The 19,562-nt window shown below is 39.5% G+C and overlaps 1 pseudogene; it reads left to right on the forward strand.

Annotated features, from left to right (window-relative positions):
- The first annotated feature begins 3,988 nt into the window (after positions 1–3,988).
- Positions 3,989–5,445, forward strand: LOC100025674 (nucleosome assembly protein 1-like 1; annotated as a pseudogene).
- The last annotated feature ends 14,117 nt before the right edge of the window (positions 5,446–19,562 follow it).

A 19,562-nucleotide genomic window follows, 5' to 3' on the forward strand; every position in this document is an offset into this window, starting at 1 on the left:
TGTTTAGCTTATCAATCCTGCCCTAAAAATGTGTGTACTGCATAAGGAAACTCAGCTTGGGGATAGCTTGCCTCCCCTTTTGTGGTTGGGAAAATGGCTAAGTGCTTCTTTACTCCTACTATCTGACCCCTACCTCAAGATCCCAGACTTCTGCCTCCGACACAAGAACATCCAGCAACCAAGAAAGGTGCGGGTAGAAAAAGAAATGGCCACAGGGGAAGGGGAAAGGGAAGAAAAAAGAGTCATCTATGGGGTTAACAACAAAGAAAAAAATGAAGAAAATTGTCTCTGAAAGTATAGAATAGGCAAGTATAGAAGTGAAAGTTAAATAGAAATGATGGAGAAGGAACAAGTTTGAAGCACCACAGACTAAATAGCACACGGTCCTGACTACAAGTGAATCAACATTTTTGCGCTACTTCTTAATTAGAGGATATATTAAAGGAGTGAGAGGAGGATGTAGACAGAGCTGAGTATGTGATGTGCTCTGATGAAGTCACTGGTTAATAGTGATGGGAAAATAAGTTGTAAAACCTCTTAAAAAGAAAGAGATCTAGAGGTGAAGGCAAGAGGAGGCAAAGGAAGGCAATGAAAAGGGGGAAAGAAAAGTTGAATGTGCCCACCAGGAAAAAGAGATATGTGAGATGAGGGCTTAGAAGGGACAAAATTTCTTGCTTAGGGACTGTTCATTTTGCCTCAGTAGAAGGGGAACCCAAGTTTCTGGGGGGGATGTGTCAGAAAAGTAGGAGGGCATGAAATGCAGAAAGATTTCATGGCAAATGGGAGGAAAGTGATCTCAGAGAGGGCAGGGAATGTCAAAGAATTACTCAGTAATGGACATAGAAAACTGTCTTAGGTCAATATTTCTACCCTATCATTTGAATTCATTGTTATTTCTGAGTGAGGCACAACAGAAAAAAAGGGGGTCTGATGCAAAATTTTTGAGGCAATACATAGAAACTTTAGAAGAATGAATTCAAAAACAGATGCCTTAGAAATTTTAATTCCAAAAGAAAGAGAAAGGAATAAATAAGTATAAAATCCATGGGTCAAAAAACTATCTAGAATAGGTAGAAAGGGAAAAGAAATAACAAAGGAGAGGAGACAATTCTTTTAATAAAAGGAAAGTTTAAAAATTAAGAAAACAATTTGAAAGGAAGGAAAAGAAAATTAAAGACTAGAATTAAATTTACTATGTATCAAATGAACAAAAAACAGTAATTGTAATCATTCTATCAGATAAAAACATCTACAACATAAAAAGAAATGAGAAAATTACACGTTAAAGGAAACAGATCATAAAACAATATCACTATTGCACACTTGTTAAATGCCTTGCCATCTAAATTAATAAATGAAAAATTATCTAAATTATAAAAATATATGGACAGCAATGCAACAGGAGCAAGAAATTTTCTTTTCTCCATTTTGTATAACTCTAAAAGAAAGATTAACAAAGGAGAAAGTATAAGTTGGAACACATTGCTTATAAATGTATATATGTATGCATATCTTTACATATATACATCTATATATATCCACAAGCATATGTAAAATAATGCTGTAAATAATTACTAGTAAGAGAAATGAAAACCAAAATAGCCTAAAATGTTACTGCACACTTTGCAAATTGAAAAAGATGACAAAAATAGGAATAGTCAATGTTGGAGAGGTTGTGGAAAGCTAGACACTCATATATTTTTTTTAATTGTTATCACTTATATATTATTTTAGGATTTGTTAATCATTTTACAAATATTACCTCATTTGATTTTCACAGCAATCCTGTGTGGTATTTGCTACTTTTATGACCTTTCTAAATTCAAAGATATTTTATTTTCCCAATTACATGTAATAGCAAATTTCAACATACATTTTCTGAAATTTTAAGAATTAAATTATCTCCCTCCCTTCCATCCGTCTGTCTGTCCATCCCTCCTCTCAGAAATGGCAAACAATTTGGTCTGGCTTATATATGTATTATTGTGTAAATCCTCACCTCCTTATCAGTTATTGCTATAAGAGAATACACATATGAAACCAACATTCCAAAATAAAATCACAAAAAACTAAGGTGGAGGATAGTTTGCTATGATCTGCATGGAGGAGAGCATGCTCTATCAAAAGTCCTTCAGAACTGTCACATATTGTGGAGAGTAGCTAAGTCTTTGCTGTTGATCATCCCGCAGTGTTGCTGTTGCTGTGCAGTGTTCTCTGGGTTCTGCTTATTTTGCTCTGCATCCGTTCATGGAGATCTTTCCAGTTTTCTCTGAAATCATCTTGCTTATCATTCCTTATAGTCCAATAGTACTTCACCACCAACACAGAGCACGAGTTCAGTCATTCCCCAACTAATGGACATCCTCTCAGATTGTAATTCTTTGACCCCACCCAGAGAGCTGCTCTGAATATTTTTGTGTAAACAGGACCTTCCTTCCTTATGAAAAATGTCTTTAGGATACAGACCCAGTAGTGGTATTAGTGCTCATATTTGCCCCTTCTTTTACCCCGGTAGTTGCCTGCTCTCTTGCTCCTCTCATTGTGTGCTGGATCTGTGGATTTGAGCTTTTCCATCAGCCTTCACCCTTGGAGCTTAGCAAGGCTCTCAGAGCAGTCTGTGGGGGAGGGGTGTTGGAGCTTCCCAGCCCTCTGAAGGCTTTGATTGGATTAAAGTCCAGCAGTCTGTGGGGGAGGGTGTTGGAGCTTCCCTGCCCTCTGAAGGCTTGATGAAATTAAGCCCAGCAGAGTTGAACTTGCAGAGCTGGATGTGCCCTGAGGCCAAAACCTCTGAAAGGGAGGGGCAATATGGAGTGTCTAAGCTACGACTAGGGTTCCTGCTCTGTGCTTCTTCTCCACCTGCTAACCCACCACCTGTGTTGGACACTCTGAGTCTGGCACAGCTTTTCCCTCAAGGTACTCCCTCCAGACCAGAGCCTTTGCCCACCAAGAGATTCTAGGCACTGCTGGAGGCTCAGTGCTCTAGGTGGGGGAGGGGTCCCAGTACCTTCCTTCTTCCTTCCCCTTAAACCTGAGTGTTCTCGAATTCCTGCTTTTGGGGGCACAACTTTTAAGTTGAGTCCAGCAAGAGGGTTCCTTGGCTCTGTCCTGTTGTTAGATTTAGTTTTCAGTCCCCTGGGAGCATTCAGTTTGTAATCAGCAAGGAAGGGTTTTCAGAGGTCTTACACTGCTATCTTGACTCTGCCCTACCAGTAGTGGTATTATTGGATCAAAGGGTATGCACAGTTTTCTTTATATCCCTTTGGGCATAATTCCAAATCACTCCCTAGAAAGGTTGGATCAGTTCACAACTCCACCAACAATGCATTAGTGTCTCAATTTTGCCACATGCCTTCCAACATTGATCATTTTCCTTTACTTTCATATTGGCCAATCTGATAGATATGAGGTGATACTTCAGAGTTGTTCTAATTTGCATTTCTCTAATCCTGAGTGATTTAGAACATTTTTTCATTGATTGCTTTAATTTCTTCATCTGAAAATTGCTTATTCATATCCTTTGATCATTTATCAATTGGGGAATGATTTGTATTCTTCTAAATTTGACTGATTTCTCTATAAAATCCGAGAAATTAGACCTGTATCAGAGAAATTTGTCATAATATTTTTCTCAGTTTTTGTTTCCCTTCTAATTTTAGTCATATTGGTTTTGTTTGTACAAAAGCTTTTAAAATGTAATATAGTAAAAAATATTCATTTTATATCTTGCTGTTTTTTTATCTCTTATTTGTTCATAACTTCTTCCCTTTTCCATAGATCTAGATCTGCCAGGTAAATTTATTATTCTATGTTCCTGTGATTTACTTATGATATCACTCTTTATAACTAAATCATATGCCCACTTTGGCTTTATCTTGGTATAGGAGCCACTACTGTCAGACCTGTCTTCTTTTTTAATATGATAAATGCAAAGGGCGTACAGACTGACATGTAGGTTGTGAGCCTGAATGACTAGAAAGATGGTGCTATCAACAGGAAGGGGGTAGGGGGGGTTGAGGAGGAAAGATAGTAGTTTGAGGTGGAGACTTGTGCAGTTTGAAATGGTTTTTTGATATCCAGTTCAATAAGTCTAATAGGCTCCTCTATCTCCTCCTCCTTCTAGGTCTCCTCCATTGCTGTGGCCACTGTCACTGCCCTGAGTCACAGTCTACACAGCTCTGGCCACTTGGTTCCCTCAGTGGCTGCAGATCTTATATTTGGAGGTCTTACAACATGGCAGATATTGACAACAAAGAAACTGAACGTGACCAACAAGACGTGGAGGATGTTCAAGAAGTGGAAGAAGAAATTGGTGAAGATGCACACAGCAAAGCCCATCAACTGACTGTTCCGATGATGCAGAATTCTCAAATTCTTGCAGCTCTTCAGGAAAGATTGGCTGGTTTAGTGGGAACATCTACTGGATACATTGAAAGCTTGCCAAAAATAGTTAAGGGATGGGAGCACGCCCTCACAAACCTTCAGGGGAAACGTGCACAGAGAGAAGCCAAGTTCTATGAGGAAGTTCATGCTCTTTAAAGAAAGCACGCTGTTCTTTACCAGGCACTTTTTGGTAAGAGAAGTGAAATCATCAAAGCAATTTGTGAACCTACCGAGGAAGAATGTGAGTGGAAACTGGATGAAGACATTTCAGAGGAAATGAAAGAGAAGGCTAAGCTTGAAGAGGAGAAAAAAGATGAAGAAAAAGAAGACCCTAAGGCAATTCCTGAATTTGGGCTGACTTTTAAAAAATGGTGACTTGCTCAGTGACACGGTTCAGGAGCATGATGAACCTATTCTGAAGCATTTGAAAGATATTAAAGTGAAGTTCTCAAATGCTGGACAGTCTATGAGTTTTATGTTAGAATTTCACTTTGAACCCAAGGAATATTTCACAAATAAGGTATTGATGAAGACATATTGTATGTGGTCAGAGCCAGATGATCCTGATCCCGTCTCCTTTGATGGACCAGAAATTAAGAGTTGTCCAGGGTGCCAGGTAGACTGGAAAAAAAGGGGAAAATGTTACTTTGAAAACTATTAAGAAGTAGCGGAAACACAAGGGTCGTGGGACTGTTCAAATTGTGACAAAACCAGTTTCCAATGATTCTTTCTTCAATTTCTTTTCTCCTTCTGAAGTTCCTGGGAGTGGACACCTGGATGATGATGCAGAGGCTATCCTTGCTGCAGACTTTAAGATCCATCACTTTTTCTGTGAGAGTATCATCCCAAGATCAGATTTACACTTCACAGTATAAAGATGATGACGCTGATGATGAAGAAGGTGAAGACGCTGATGATGAGGAAGGGGAAGAAGAAGCTGATGTGGAAAATGATTCAGAATGTGACCCAAAGAAAGATCGAAACCCGGCCAAGTCCAAGCAGCAGAGAGCAGTGTGTGCTGTGGCCTTGAGGATTACTGCACTGTCCCAGCCTAAACACAACTAGTAGTTACTTATGTTTTGTATTTTCTTGGTAAAGTCATGTAAACAATTTTTGTTAAAAAAAAACAAGAAAAAAGAATGTTCCAGAACCAGCTCAAACTATAGGTTCATTCTATCTAGCATTTTAATAGTATATTTTATTCTGCCAAACCTGTAGAATGCAGTGAGTCCCTTAACACATGTCCATTGCTACATGGTTTGGTTCTTGTCATGTAGCTATTAGATTGCAGCTGCAAAAATTAGCCAAACTGTTATTTGAGACCAATATTGGTTTAGGAAAAAGAAATACTTCTGAGGGAGCAACCAAAGTATTTTTTCAGCCCAGTAGTTGAATGGGTTTAAGTCTGCTTGCACTAGCTGTGCCTTCATTACTTTGTTAGAGAAATGCAGTGACTTGTACTAACTGGGAGACAAAAGCTTTGAAAATTGATTCAAGAGACTGTATATAGTTAAGACTTTCCAGTAAGACCAATCTAATGTTCGTAAGTCGCTTGTTTATGGGTTTTGCATTTTAATGTGACAGTGATCTACAAAGAAACTTAGTCATCCCAGTAAGTCATTGTTTACACTGGGGTGTGAAGAAAACCCAGTATTTTCAGAAAAAAAATCTGACAGTAAGATGGAGTTGTAAGAGTGAAGGTCAGAAAAGGGGGTAGGATTGGATAAAATGATCTGAGAATCTTCTGCATAGAGATAATAACTGAATGCATGGTAAATGCTGAGGTCGCCAAGCAAATACAGGGAGAAAAGAAAAATATCCATGAGAGAGTCTTGAAAAAGACTTTCGATATAGCAATTAAGAGATCATCAGTATCTTTGGAGAACGTAGTTTCAAGGGAATAATGAGGCTGAAGATGGATTGCAGGGTTAAGTAGAGAGGAGGGGAAAACTACGTGGAGGCACCAACTATACATGAATTTCTGGAGCAGGTTGGCCACAAAGGGGAGAAGAGCGAAAGATATATACTTGAAGTTGAATTTCCCTTTCATCAAAGGTCTTTGAGTTGTGCTGCTCTCTTCCTATAACCCCTCTTGTTTGGGGCATTGATTTTGTCGTTTGATTTTCCCTCTTTCTTTTTCTCTGCAACACCTTTTGGAACCCTTAGAGATTTCAAGAATACAGCTAAAGGTTTTTACATTTTGTTGGCCACAATAATCAAATATTTGGGTTTTTTTTTAAATTTGGAAGATTAGAGTCACAGTTCCCCAACTGTGTACTTCAATCCCATAGCAAACTCATAGGAAGATATTTTAAGTATAAACAAAAATATTAAATACATTAAATAGGAAGATATTTTTTCAAAAGTCATTCAGTTACCATGAGAATTGATAGCTCAGAGGGTTCACCCTTAGATCTCGCCATTCCTTTAGATCATTTCAAACGTTTGAGAGAGGTTTTGTTTTTCTTTCATTTGTGGCTTATCTTTGCCAGGCCACGTTTGTAGTGGTCGTTGGGATAAAAAGCAAGCACTATGCAGAAATCAGTGTGAAATAGGACATGCAGATGGCGGTACCCAATCTGATTTTAAACTTAGAAGTTTATATAGTGCCCAGCTATGTATATATATAGACGTCAGATCAGCAAGTAATTGTGGTTATGTCAGAAAGAAATAAGAATAACATTTTCCTTTCAATTCATCTATATTATATTTTCAAATATCAACTATCTTTGATAGAACAAAAATGTCAAGTTGTTTAGATGCAATTATTTAAATGAAATTGTTAGTTATTCCTTTTGACTATGAAAAAATATGGAGACACTAAAGACACTGAATCGCTACAGCTTGGGAGCCTGTGAGTTCGTTCTCTGTGCCTCCCTTTTCGAGAATCGGTAAAGGGAAGAATTTGCGGATCTTGGCATGAGGATGATTGGGTTTGAATTCTACCTCTACCCCTTGTTGGCTGGCAAGTCATTTGGCTTCTCTCTAACCGTCAGTTTTCTCATCTGTGAAATGGAACGAATACTAGCTGCTCACAGGGTTGTTGGGACGATGGACCAAGACCATTTCCAGCAAACTGCTATGTGAATACAAGTTGTCCTAGAAGGTAGGGAGTTTGGATCACGCACACATACACACACATTGGATTTAGTTACAGGATTTTGTCACAGATGAGTCTTAATGTGGTCACAAGGTATTAAGCCAATTATAAAGTTGGGACCACGTCCAAGATTCCTTTCTGAAACGTTGCTTCCTCTCTCTGACGCAATTCAGAGGCTTTTAAGCAGCTGGGCAGGTCTCTGCATGAGCTGAGACCTAGAGGAAATTCATGAGTCTGGGCATAGGTAGAGGATCCCCTGTGCAGATTCAGGAGGGCAGTGAGAAGCGGGCAGAAGAGGTAGGAAAGTGCTCTTCTCCTCTCTATGGCCATCCGCGTCCCTTTAAAGGAGATCGACTCAACCAGTAAGAAGCATCCCTACCAAGTCTAGATTTTATTTGGGAAATGGGTGAGCCACGGCCGTCCCTAGCAGGGGCAGACACATACCTGTCAGAGAAACATAGAACAGGGAGTCACCCAAGGGTGGGAGAGGTTTCCGAGAGCGCCATACCCAGCAGTGAAGAAGAGAGCTGGCTTTGGTCCTGAGCGTGATCCCTAGGGACAGAGAGTTGGGCTGAAGAAATGACGGCACCAAGAGAAAAAGGGCTTCCAGATCTTTTGGCTGACGTGCTCCCTGCATGTGGACCTCCGTCCCAATGGACTAGAACTCCAGGCCTAGTTGTTCCCTAGACACTGTGTTTGTGGGAGACTGAATCACATTTATGCGGGGATTTGTATGGCTGCTGCTCTCACCGTGCCATTTGTAGTCAACAGACCTGGCTACAGACAGTTCCAGTTTGGAATAAAGTGAGACTAAAAGAATATTCAACAGTTGACCCAGTTAGAAACCTACTTCCCTGTAGGAGAGGAAGTCGGGAAGGGGAGGGTATTCGGCATAGAAACAGCATTGATTCATCTGGAGGAAACTTCCTTGTCTTTGTGTTGTCTGTAATCATTCTCTGATCAGAAGCCAGAGGGGGACTGCTGAGTCCTTGTGCATCTTGGCTTTGGTATCCCAAAGACACCAAGAAGTTGTGTCCCTTGTCTATGTCCCTTGGTCTCCTTGTGCTGATTAAGACGATAACTTTTAAGGAAAAGTAAGATAACTCAGAGCTATAAAAAATTGACATGACAGCATGGGAGGAAGAAAAGAAAAATGAAAACAGAAAAATGGCAAAAGAAGACAAAAAAGGCTCAATGAAAGAGGGACCAAATTTTGAAAAGAATGAAGACCAGAAATGTCCACGTTTCACGTCCCCTTTTAGGAAAGACCAAGTCTTGGATCTAAGTGGTCCAGTGGCAGGTGATCTATCTGAATGTGAGTAGATGCTGGGTAAGATACTAAGAAGACATACAAATACTCCAAGGATCAAAAGCTATACAGCTTACTGGACAGGCAGGTGTTCCATCTTTCAGTTCCCTGGGTAATCAACACTAGTAAGTGGAGGTCATATATGGGTATATGAGCCCAAGCTCTCAGTCTCTGCTCCTTTGTGGTCACTGGGCAGATCTGTACGGACTGGAGGGTGGGACACTTTAAAGTCAATTAACAGGAGGTCTGGAAGAGAGAGAGCACGCGAGAGCATGAGAGCACTTGTTCCTGGTAATCCAGAGGGACGGTAGAAATTGGAGCACACGTTCCCCGCTCTGCCCATCTCACCATGAAGGACTGTCATGACAAAGAGTGCTTCACTCACCTTGAATTCATGGATGGGATGACATTTACTCCACTGATTAGGAAGAGAAGAGCTTCATATTCTTTTTCTAAATGAAGCAGATGAAATCAGTTATTGGGTATGCAGGTCACATATACGTAGGTGGGTCAATCAATGGACAAGCATGAAGTCATTTCTGTCAACAACAGATTAGCAATAGACCAGTTTTCATAGGTCAAAGTTCACATGTGATCTCCTGGTATAAAATGTGGAGGCCATCAGGACACTCTACTGACCATCACACAAGCCTTCTAACAGGTCAGGGTCACTTGTAGTTAGATACTTGAGAGATCAATATGTTCTTGTATGAAATCCGCCTCAGTGCTAAAGCCAATACCAAGAATACCCCATACCAGCATCCACTTAGTTGCCAGTCCATCAACCAAGACCTAGGGTAGGAGGTGGGAAGAGAATATGACATTGTTGGGGGTTTTGAAGCCTCGATTGAGCTATCTCCCTCCTTGTTCCAAGAGGGATGAGTGGTTTCATTTCCTCTCTATAGTCAGGAAGCATGCCACTTCCCAGCCACTTGGCTCCCTGGGTCCTCCAAGCCTTATCAGGAGTGGTCCAGCGACCACCAGGGTGCTAGACAGACAGCAGTATAAAAGATGTCCATCGGTCCAAGATTGTGGTCAGCAAATGTTTATCCTAGGAAAGGATTAACCTTGGCAACTCTCTCTGCCAACCCTTTGCTGAGGCTGTGCCGCTGCCTGCTGCCCCTGGTAAGTGGTGACCCCTTCTTCTGTGTTCCCAAAGGTGCTACCTCTCGCGTTGCTCTTCTGGGATTTCTGAGTTTTTGTCCCACTCCGATCATTGGTAGGCACTTCAAGATGGCGGGCACTACTCTTTCACAGTACAGTGAGGAGCCTGGAGTCAAGGGCCCTAGAGGAGAACAGGGAGAGAAAGGAACATCAGAGCAACCAGGGGAAGCTGGACCCCCTGGACCTAAGGGCCCCACAGGGGATGAGGGCCCAAAAGGAAACCCTGACCCTGTTGGTTTTCCTAGGTTCCCTGGTTCTCCGGGAGAAGGAGGTCTTTGATGTCAGGACGTGCTAACGGTGACCTAGGACAGGGAGGAGTTGAAGGAGGTGAGGAGTGAGCTCCATGTCTGACTTTAGCTGCACTATGGCTACCCAAGAGTCTTTGCTACTGGAGGGTGGGGGGCTCTTTATAGGCTTTCCAGAACTTTGCTTAATAGAAGCGCCTACTATTCTCATGCTGTCCCCACAGTCTACCATGCTGTTAAGGCTTGGGTACACGGAGTGGCTCAGATAGTCTCCAATTTTCTGTATATCCTAAATACAAATAAAGAATTCCTTCTATCAGTATTCATCCTGCAAGAAGGGAATTTGTATTTTGATTTTCTCAATCAGAGATTTAGACTTCCCTTCCTTTTGTTTTGAATTTGGGTCAATCAGCAACCTGGGAATTGATCTCCCAATGCACTGCCCCCCTGGGTGGTGCCAGGCTAATTGAGGAATTGTGATGGGGTTCCTGAGGGGTGATGTAGGAGAGCTAGTGGGTGAGGGGAACAGCATATAAGGTGAGACCCCACCGTTGTTTCTGAGGCTGAGATTTGGAGACAGACTCTGGGTTGTTAGGCTAGGTAATTCTTTACCTCCTTTCTATATTTTCCTCTCTTATTATCTTTAATTTATCTTCTTATAATAAAGCTATTAGAATTATTATCAGTCTTGTGACTTAAGGGTTAATTTCTATAAATGGCAACCACAACATTTTTTGCTCTTATAATTTAGTAGAACTCATTCTAACCATTACAATACTCTCAGATTTAGGAAATTCCTTCTGCCGCCAATAAGCTCCCCAAATGAAGGACCCAAGAGCTCTTGGCGTCTCAAATTCTTAGTCAATTAATTGAACACAAACTATGAAATGCCAGTTGTGTGCCAGCCACTGTGTTAAGGGTTGGGAATATAAAATGAAGCAAAAGACAGTCCTTGCCCTCAAGAAGGTTACAGTCTAATGGGGGAGACAACATACCAACAAGTATATACAAAGCAAGCTATGTTACAGATGAATAGGAATACATCCACTTATGGTCTTGTTTCAGAACTAGGAATGTCCAGCTCAGCTCAGAAGTGCTCACCAATGCTTTGAAAAAGAGATGCACATACACATACCCAAAGGAAGATGCTGGAGACTCCTCTAGGGCAGAACAGGGGCTGTACGTGCCGTCCATAAATAGTCAGCATTTCTGCCAAGTTGAGTAGGGGTTTGGGCTGAGGTCCACAACTCAGCATCCCCTTCTTCTCTATGGCCTAACTAGAGAAGAGGAGAGTTCTGCCTCACAGTTCTTGAGCAAGAACAGAATCTGCCCTTCCCTTTAAACTTCCTAAGCAGATCACGTCCCACTCTTGTCCTCTACGGATCAGCTGGGGCTCATTGGGTGCATTTGCCCACAGCTCTCATTCCAGAAAAGTTCGGGCTTCCTGGAGAGGATTACACCGTGGCTTTTCAGGTCCCTTCCCTAGCTTTTTGTACCAGAAAGGAAGAAAAAAAAAAGACCGACCCTAATACCATATATACGATGTAGCAAACAATTCACTTGTCAGTTGGGGGGAAATCCCCAAATTTCAGCCTTTATAAACGCCACAGCTGGTGACCTTTAAGATCATTCTAACCCACAAATGCCAAACTAATGGAAACTCAACCAATGACCGTGTACAGCACCACAGTCAGGGCGCAGGGCTGAAAGGGGTAAAACGCTCACATTTGTGTCTACTTGCAGAGTGCGCAGTCTCTGCTCTTTAATTCCTCAAGGATTAATTTCCTCCTCAGTAGCCAGCCCTGAGAAGCAGCTCCACAGCCACCAGCAAGAAGCAGAGACTCCAATGACTCCCCTTCGCCTCCTCCCACTTCAGCAATGCTATCCCGACTCAATCATGCCGCAACGCTGGCCAAATGTGACAGAGCAGGCATAACTCATGCCAATTAGAAGGAAATGATGTTCTCATGGGCTGTCTGACGGTTAACAAAATGTGTTTACTCAGCCACAGTAGAGGCAGGATATTTGGCAAGAATACAGCATGAATTCACTTGGCCATAGAGGTGTCGCCCAGGATGGTTCTCCAGTTAGAAACTCGAGGAAGGTGCTGAGGACTCCTCGTGTCCTCATTATATCACTGAGAAATCGAGTCCTAGTCCTCGTGTGCTAATTAAGTTTCAATGACAGTTTCAATAATTTTTATTGTTTTCATTTCAATGTTTTACGTTGATACAATTTAAATGATCATTTTGCCATTTATGCCAACTCCCTCCCAGCCCTCCTCATCCTCTAAGACACCAGGTAAAGCGTACAGGTCTTACAATACCTCATTCCCTGCTCATCATTTTTGGAAGAAGCTATATGGCTAATATTTGGGAAAACTCTTGAAGGAAATAAAATGAAGAGTGGCGTGCTTAAATGTGCATTCAGATACTATCGATTACTTCTCTGGCGGTGGGTAGCCTTAATGGCATGAATGTCCCTTGGCCTTGTCCGGGATCCTTGTATAGCTATTAGTTGGTTTGTCATACACTATTGCTATTACTGAGTAGAATGTTCTCCTGGTTCTTCTCATTTCATTTTGTACCATTGCCTCTAAGTCTTTCCAGGTTATTACTAGTATTATTTTTTCATGATCATTCTGTTCATCATTTCTCATGGCACAGTAGCAGTCCAGTACAATCATAGACTCCCAACTTGTTCAGCCACTCCTCATTCGGTGAACAACCCTTCAGTTTCCAGTTCTTTGCCAGCACAAAAAGAGTGGCTATGAATGTTTCCGTAGAAGCAGGTCCTTTCCCTCGTTTTTATCTCTTTTGTACGTAAACCTAGTAGTGCTATTGCTGGATAGGCAATATACGCTGGATATCTTATGATCCTTTGGGCATGGCCCCAAATTGTTTTCCAGAACAGTTGTATCAGTTCACAGCTCCATCAATATTGTATTAGTATTTTTTAGGGAAAATAAAAACCTCTTTGGACCATTGATCGTAGCACATCATCTTGATAAATGAACTTGCTAAATGGCAATTACGTCTAGAGGATGATCATGCTTGCCCTTCAGGTTACTCCTAGGGACCTGAGGCATTATTGAGGACCCAAACTGCCAGTTAAAGTGTAAGTTGAGGGAAAACATTCCAGAGAGGCTACTACACTGTGAGGGTTTTATCCAAAATAGACTTGGATGTCCTTTGAATTTATAAGGATTCACTGTAGGAAAAGTAGCATTTTTTTACTTTTGTTCTATACTATAATTGGACAATTTCCTGGTAGGTTTTCTTTGTAGGTCAGACCTTTTTTTTTGGGGGGGGGGATAACATCTGCATAGTTGAATGTTTATATGTTGATATTGCTGTACTGCACACATTATTGTTATGGAAACAAATAAAATCAATGTGGATTTTGCGTCTCTACAATTCAGGTTAGGTGAAAATCATCCACATTCATTTTTTTAAAAGCAGATCTAAGCTTGCTTGCCTAATCATGACATGATTTCAGAGAGTTTGTATGAGACCTTATGTATTGCAGGAATTTAAGCATTGCCTTTTGATGTTGAAACATTGAGTAACTAACCTCAAATGCCTAATTCCTTTTTGGGAGCCCCACATCTCTTTAGGGGATTTTCTGAGCTTGTTTTTTTCCCCTTTAGGTTAGCTGACTTGTCCTAGTCAAGAATGAGCTCAGACCTCCAGCTGGATTGCCTAGGTGTGGCAGGAATCCAGAGGAATTTTCATATATTCCCAGGATTAAATCTATGGAGTATGAATAGAAGTAAATGGAGAGGGGAGATAGAACACTGGAGAAGAGATGATTGACAGATGGAGAGGCATTGCAGGATACAAAATAAACCCAAATAAGTCATTGGCATTTCTATAGATCTCCAACACATCTCAGCAGCAAGACTTAGAAAGAGAAATTCCATTCAATATCACCCTAGACAATATAAAATACTTAGGAATCTGTCTGCTGAGACAAACACAGGAACTATATGAACACAACTACAAAACACTCTCCACACAATTAAAACTAGACCTAAACAATTGGAAAAACATCTACTGCTCATGGGTAGGATAAGCTAATATAATAAAAATGACCATCCAACCCAAATTAATTTACTTATTCAGTGCCATACCCATTGAACTTCCAAAAAACTTTTTTACTGAATTAGAAAAAAAAAAACATAACAAAGTTCATTTGGAAGAACAAAAGATCAAGGATATCCAGGGAAATCATGAAAAAAAAAATACAAAGGAAGGAGGACTTGCCGTCCCAGATCTCAAACTGTACTGTAAAGCAGTGGTCATCAAAACAATTTGGTACTGGCTAAGAGACAGAAAGGAGGATTAGTGAAACAGATTTGAGGTAAATGACCTCAGCAATACAATCTATGATAAGCCCAAAGAACCTAGTTTTTGGGACCAAAATCCACTATTTGATAAAAACTGCTGGGAAAATTGGAAGACAGTGTGGGAGAGATTAGGTTTGGATCAACATCTCACACCATACATGAAGATAAACTCAGAATGGGTGAATGACTTGAATATAAAGAAGGAAACCATAAGTAAATTAGGTGAACACAGAATAGTATACTTGTCAGATCTTTGGGAAAGGAAAGACTTTAAAACCAAGCAAGAGCTAGAAAAAAAAATCACAAATTGTAAAATCAATAATTTTGATTACATTAAATTAACAAGTTTCTGTACAGACAAAACCAATGCAGCCAAAATTAGAAGGAAAGTAACAAATTGGGAAACAATCTTCATAACAAAAACCTCTAATAAAGGTCTAATTACTCAAATTTATAAAGAACTAAATCAATTGTACAAAAAATCAAGCCATTCTCCAATTGATAAATGGGCAAGGGATGTGAATAGGCAATTTTCAGATAAAGAAATCAAAACTATTAATAAGCACATGAAAAAGTGTTCTAAATATCTCATAATCAGAGAGATGCAAATCAAAACAACTCTGAGGTATCACCTCACACCTAGCAGATTGGCTAACATGATAGCAAAGGAAAGTAATGAATGCTGGAGGGAATGTGGCAAAGTGGGGACTTTAATGCATTGCTGGTGGAGTTGTGAATTGATCCAACCATACTGGGGGGCAATTTGGAACTATGCCCAAAGGGCGATGAAAGACTGTCTGTCCTTTGATCCAGCCATAGCACTGCTGGGTCTGTACCCCAAAGAGATAATGGACACAAAGACCTGTACAAGAATATTCATAGCTGTGCTCTTTGTCGTGACAAAAAATTGGAAAATGAGGGGATACCCTTCAATTGGGGAATGGCTGAACCAATTGTGGTATCTGTTGGTGATGGAATACTATTGTGCTCAAAGGAATAATAAAGTGGAGGAATTCCATGGGGACTGGAACAACCTCCAGGAAGTGATGCAGAGTGAGAGGAGCAGAACCAGGAGAACATTGTACACAGAGACTGATACACTGTGGTACTATTGATGTAATGGACTTCTCCATTAGTGGCAATGCAGTGATCCTGAACAACCCTGAGGGATCTATGAGAACAAACCACTATCCACATTAAGAGGAAAAACTGTGGGAGCAGAAACATGGAAGAAAAACAGCTGCTTGAATACATGGGTCAAGGGGACATGGCTGGGGATGTAGACTCTAAATGAACATCCTAGTGCAAATACCAACAACATGGAAACAGGTTCTGATCAAGGACACAAGTAAAACCCAATGGAATTGTGTGTTGGCTATGGGAAGGGGAGGGAAAAATATGATTTTTGTAACCAAGGAAAAATGTTTTAAATTGATTAATTAAATAAAATTTAAAAAAAAAAGAATTTTTATTATTTTATTATGACTTTTACAGATGTCAAGGTTGGCTTCTAACAATAGGAAAAAGAAACCATGAATTACTATAAACAATTGTGATGGATGGCAAATACATTAATTACAGTGTATGGGCTCTACTCCAGCAGTTGACTGTGACAAATACCTAGTATTTACAGAGCACTTACTATAAACCTAGCGGGAGGTTAGGCATTATGGGGTAGGTACAAAAAAACGTTTTAAAACTACTGAAGCCTTCTCAACCCCACTGTGAGGTAGGTAGGTATGCTAACATCAATATGTATTTTCTTATTACTGAGAACAGATGTATTACCAGACCCTAAAACAGATAGTTCTCAAATGTTAAGAAATGTTAAATTTAACATTATTTTCCCTCAAAGCTCTGCCACCCATCCTCTTTTTTTGAAATACAAGATTTACGAAATAATACATCTTTTTTTACATTTCTCTGATTACCATTGAAAAAAGCACATTTTAAGTTGGTCATTGTCATTCATTTTAATTTTACAGTGTTGATTATGAACCTTAGATTCCATTTCTTTGGCCTTTTTAATAGATTGCACATCCTTTCTGATGCACTTCCTGTCAGTAATGGATGTTAAAATCTTGAATTCTTATTCCACCAGGAAATCCACTTTCCTAAACTTTTCCCTTACTTGTCACATTAATAAACCAATGTTAATTTATATTGAATGCAGTCAGATAAGTCTTTGGAATATATCAAAGAGATAGAGGGTGATTGGGTTCAAATAGAGAGTCCATTCTAAGAGACTTCAGTTAAGTCAAACCCAACGTTGGCCGCCATTACTGACTCCTTGACAGGATCTGTATCAGATAGGACAGCTAGGGGTGCCAGGCATTTCACCAAGCCCTGGCAAAATGTCTATACTTTACCCCATAGTAGTCTCTTATCTGAATTCTGGATCCTGTCTCTCCCTGTGCTTAGTTTTCATCATAGGGACATACTCTTGAGACAATCAGGTTAAGAAGGAAGACAACCCTGCTAGAATTAAAAGGCCATCCAGCCCTAGCTAATGATAACAACATCAATAAGGGTTTTATTTCTCGTCTTACAGTGTTTGTGGGTCAAGAGCACTTGGACCCTCAGTAAAAGAGAAAGAAGTTAAAGGACCAAGCCTTACCTAGGTTCAGTGCTAGTTTGTTAAAACACTTGGAATCCAATTTAGCTCAGAGCATAAAAGGGAAGACAAGTATCTCCTTCCAATGTGTGTACTAGTTGATCATCTGGATTATTACATTCAATCCCAAATTCAGTGGTACACAATTTTAAGTAGCAGACATCATTTTACAAAATTCTCAGTTTGCCTTGATTCTTGCAAAGGCTTTTCCCAACCTAAAAATGAAGGAAATGGGGAAAAAATAATTTTCTCCATCATAGGAAAATCATGGTCTCTAAAAAACTCATAAAATGTATGGAACCTTCCCCACAGGAAATAAAGACTTAGTCAAATAGCAGTTAACAACCTCTCCCCAGAACTCCTCTATACACATTTAGGTAAAAATTCAAAAAGATTTCATCTTGTGGCTTGTATAACAAAATAGATCCTTGGGGCCCAGTGGAGGCTAAGATATTTTCTTTTGCCCTCACACACTAAGGGGGCCTCTTTGCTCTTAGCTCAGTTGGGTATTAACTGCTCCAGTAAAATCTGCAGTCTTCTTCTTGGTTGTTTTCTTCATTATTTCCTCTCACTCTTTATTTATTAAATTATTTAAAAAATATATTTTTCCATGTTTATATGATTCTTTTTCTTTCCCTTCCTCTCCCCTCCTCCCCTTTCCAGAGCTAATAAGTCCTTCCACTGAGTTATACAAATGCTATCAATTATACCTATTGCCATATTATTCATTTTTGCAATTAAACAAGCTTTTAAAGCCAAAATGCCAAATCGTATACTCATATAAATAAATGATAAGTCACATATTTTTCTTCGGTGTTTCTACTCCCACAGTTTGTTCTCTTGATGTGGATATCATTCCTCTGTATAAGTCCCTGGGGATTGTCTTGTAGTAGCAAAGTCCATTACATTGGATTGTTCCACAATGTTTCACTTTCTGTCTACAATGTTCTCCTGGTTCTGCTCCTCTCACTCTGCATCAGTTCATGGAGGTCTTTCCAGTTCACATGGAATCCCTCCAGTTCATCATTCCTTTCAGCACAATAGTATTCCATCACCAACATGTACCACAGTGTGTTCAGCCATTCCCCAATCAAGGGACATCCTCTCATTTTCCAATTTTTTGCCACGACAAAGAGTGCAGCCATGAATGTTATTGTATAAACATTTTTCATTATCTTTTTAGGGTACAAACCTAGTAGTATTGCTGGACCAAAAGATATGCATTCTTTGACATAATTCTAAATTGCCTTCCAGAATGGTTGGATCAATTCACAGCTCCATAAGCAGTGTATTAGTGTCCCAATTTTGCCACATCCCCTCCAGCATTTATTGCTTTCTTTTGCTGCCATATTGGCAAATCTGTTAGGTGTAAGGTGGTACCTTAGAGTTTTGATTTGCATTTCTCTAATTATAAGAGATTTAGAACACTTTTTCATGTGCTTATAGATAGGTTTGATTTCTTTATCTGAAAACTCCCTATTCATGTCCCTTGCCTATTTATCAATTGGAGAATGGCTTGGGGTTTTTTTTGTTTTTGTTTTGTTTTGTTTTGTACAATTGATTTAGTTCCTTGTAAATTAGAGAAATTAGACTTCAATCAGAGATTCTTGTTACAAAATGTTTTCCAAGTTTTTTGCTTTCCTTCTATTTTGGTTGCATAGGTTTTGTTTATACAAAACCTTCTTAATTTAATGTAATCAAAATTATTTATTTTATATTTATTACTGTTCTTTATCTCTTGCTTGGTCTAAAATTCTTTCCTTTCCCATATATCTGACAGGTATATTATTCTATGTTCCCCTAATTTACTTATAATTTCTCTATTTATATGTAAGTCATTTACCCATTCTGAATTTATCTTGTTATATGGTGTGAAATGTTGATCAAAATCTAATTTCTCCCATACTGTTTTCCAATTTTCCAAATAGTTTTTATCAAATAGCGGATTCTTGTCCCCAAAGCTAGGTTCTTTGAGTTTATTGAACACTATCTTGCTGAGGTCATTTACCTCTAGTCTATTCCATGGATCCACCCATGTATCTCTTAGACAGTTTTAAGATCTGGTACTACCAGGCCTCCACCCTTTACATTTTTTTTTCACTAGTTCCCTTGATATTCTTGATCTTCTGTTCTTTCAAATGAACTTTATTATATTTTTTACTAATTTTATAAAAAAAAGTTTCTTGACAATATGATAGGTATGGCACTGAATAAGTAAATTAGCTTGGGTAGGATTGTCATTTTTATTATATAAGCTCACCCTACCCATGAACAATCTTTATTTTTCCAATTGTTTAGATCTTGTCTACTTATGTGAAAAGTGTTTTGTAGTTGTATTCATATAACTCCTGAATTAGTCTTGGCAGATAGATTCTCTAACTCTTGCTCCTGATTTTTATTGG

The sequence above is a fragment of the Monodelphis domestica genome, chromosome 7 (assembly GCF_027887165.1).
Source record: "Monodelphis domestica isolate mMonDom1 chromosome 7, mMonDom1.pri, whole genome shotgun sequence".
NCBI lineage: Eukaryota > Metazoa > Chordata > Mammalia > Didelphimorphia > Didelphidae > Monodelphis > Monodelphis domestica.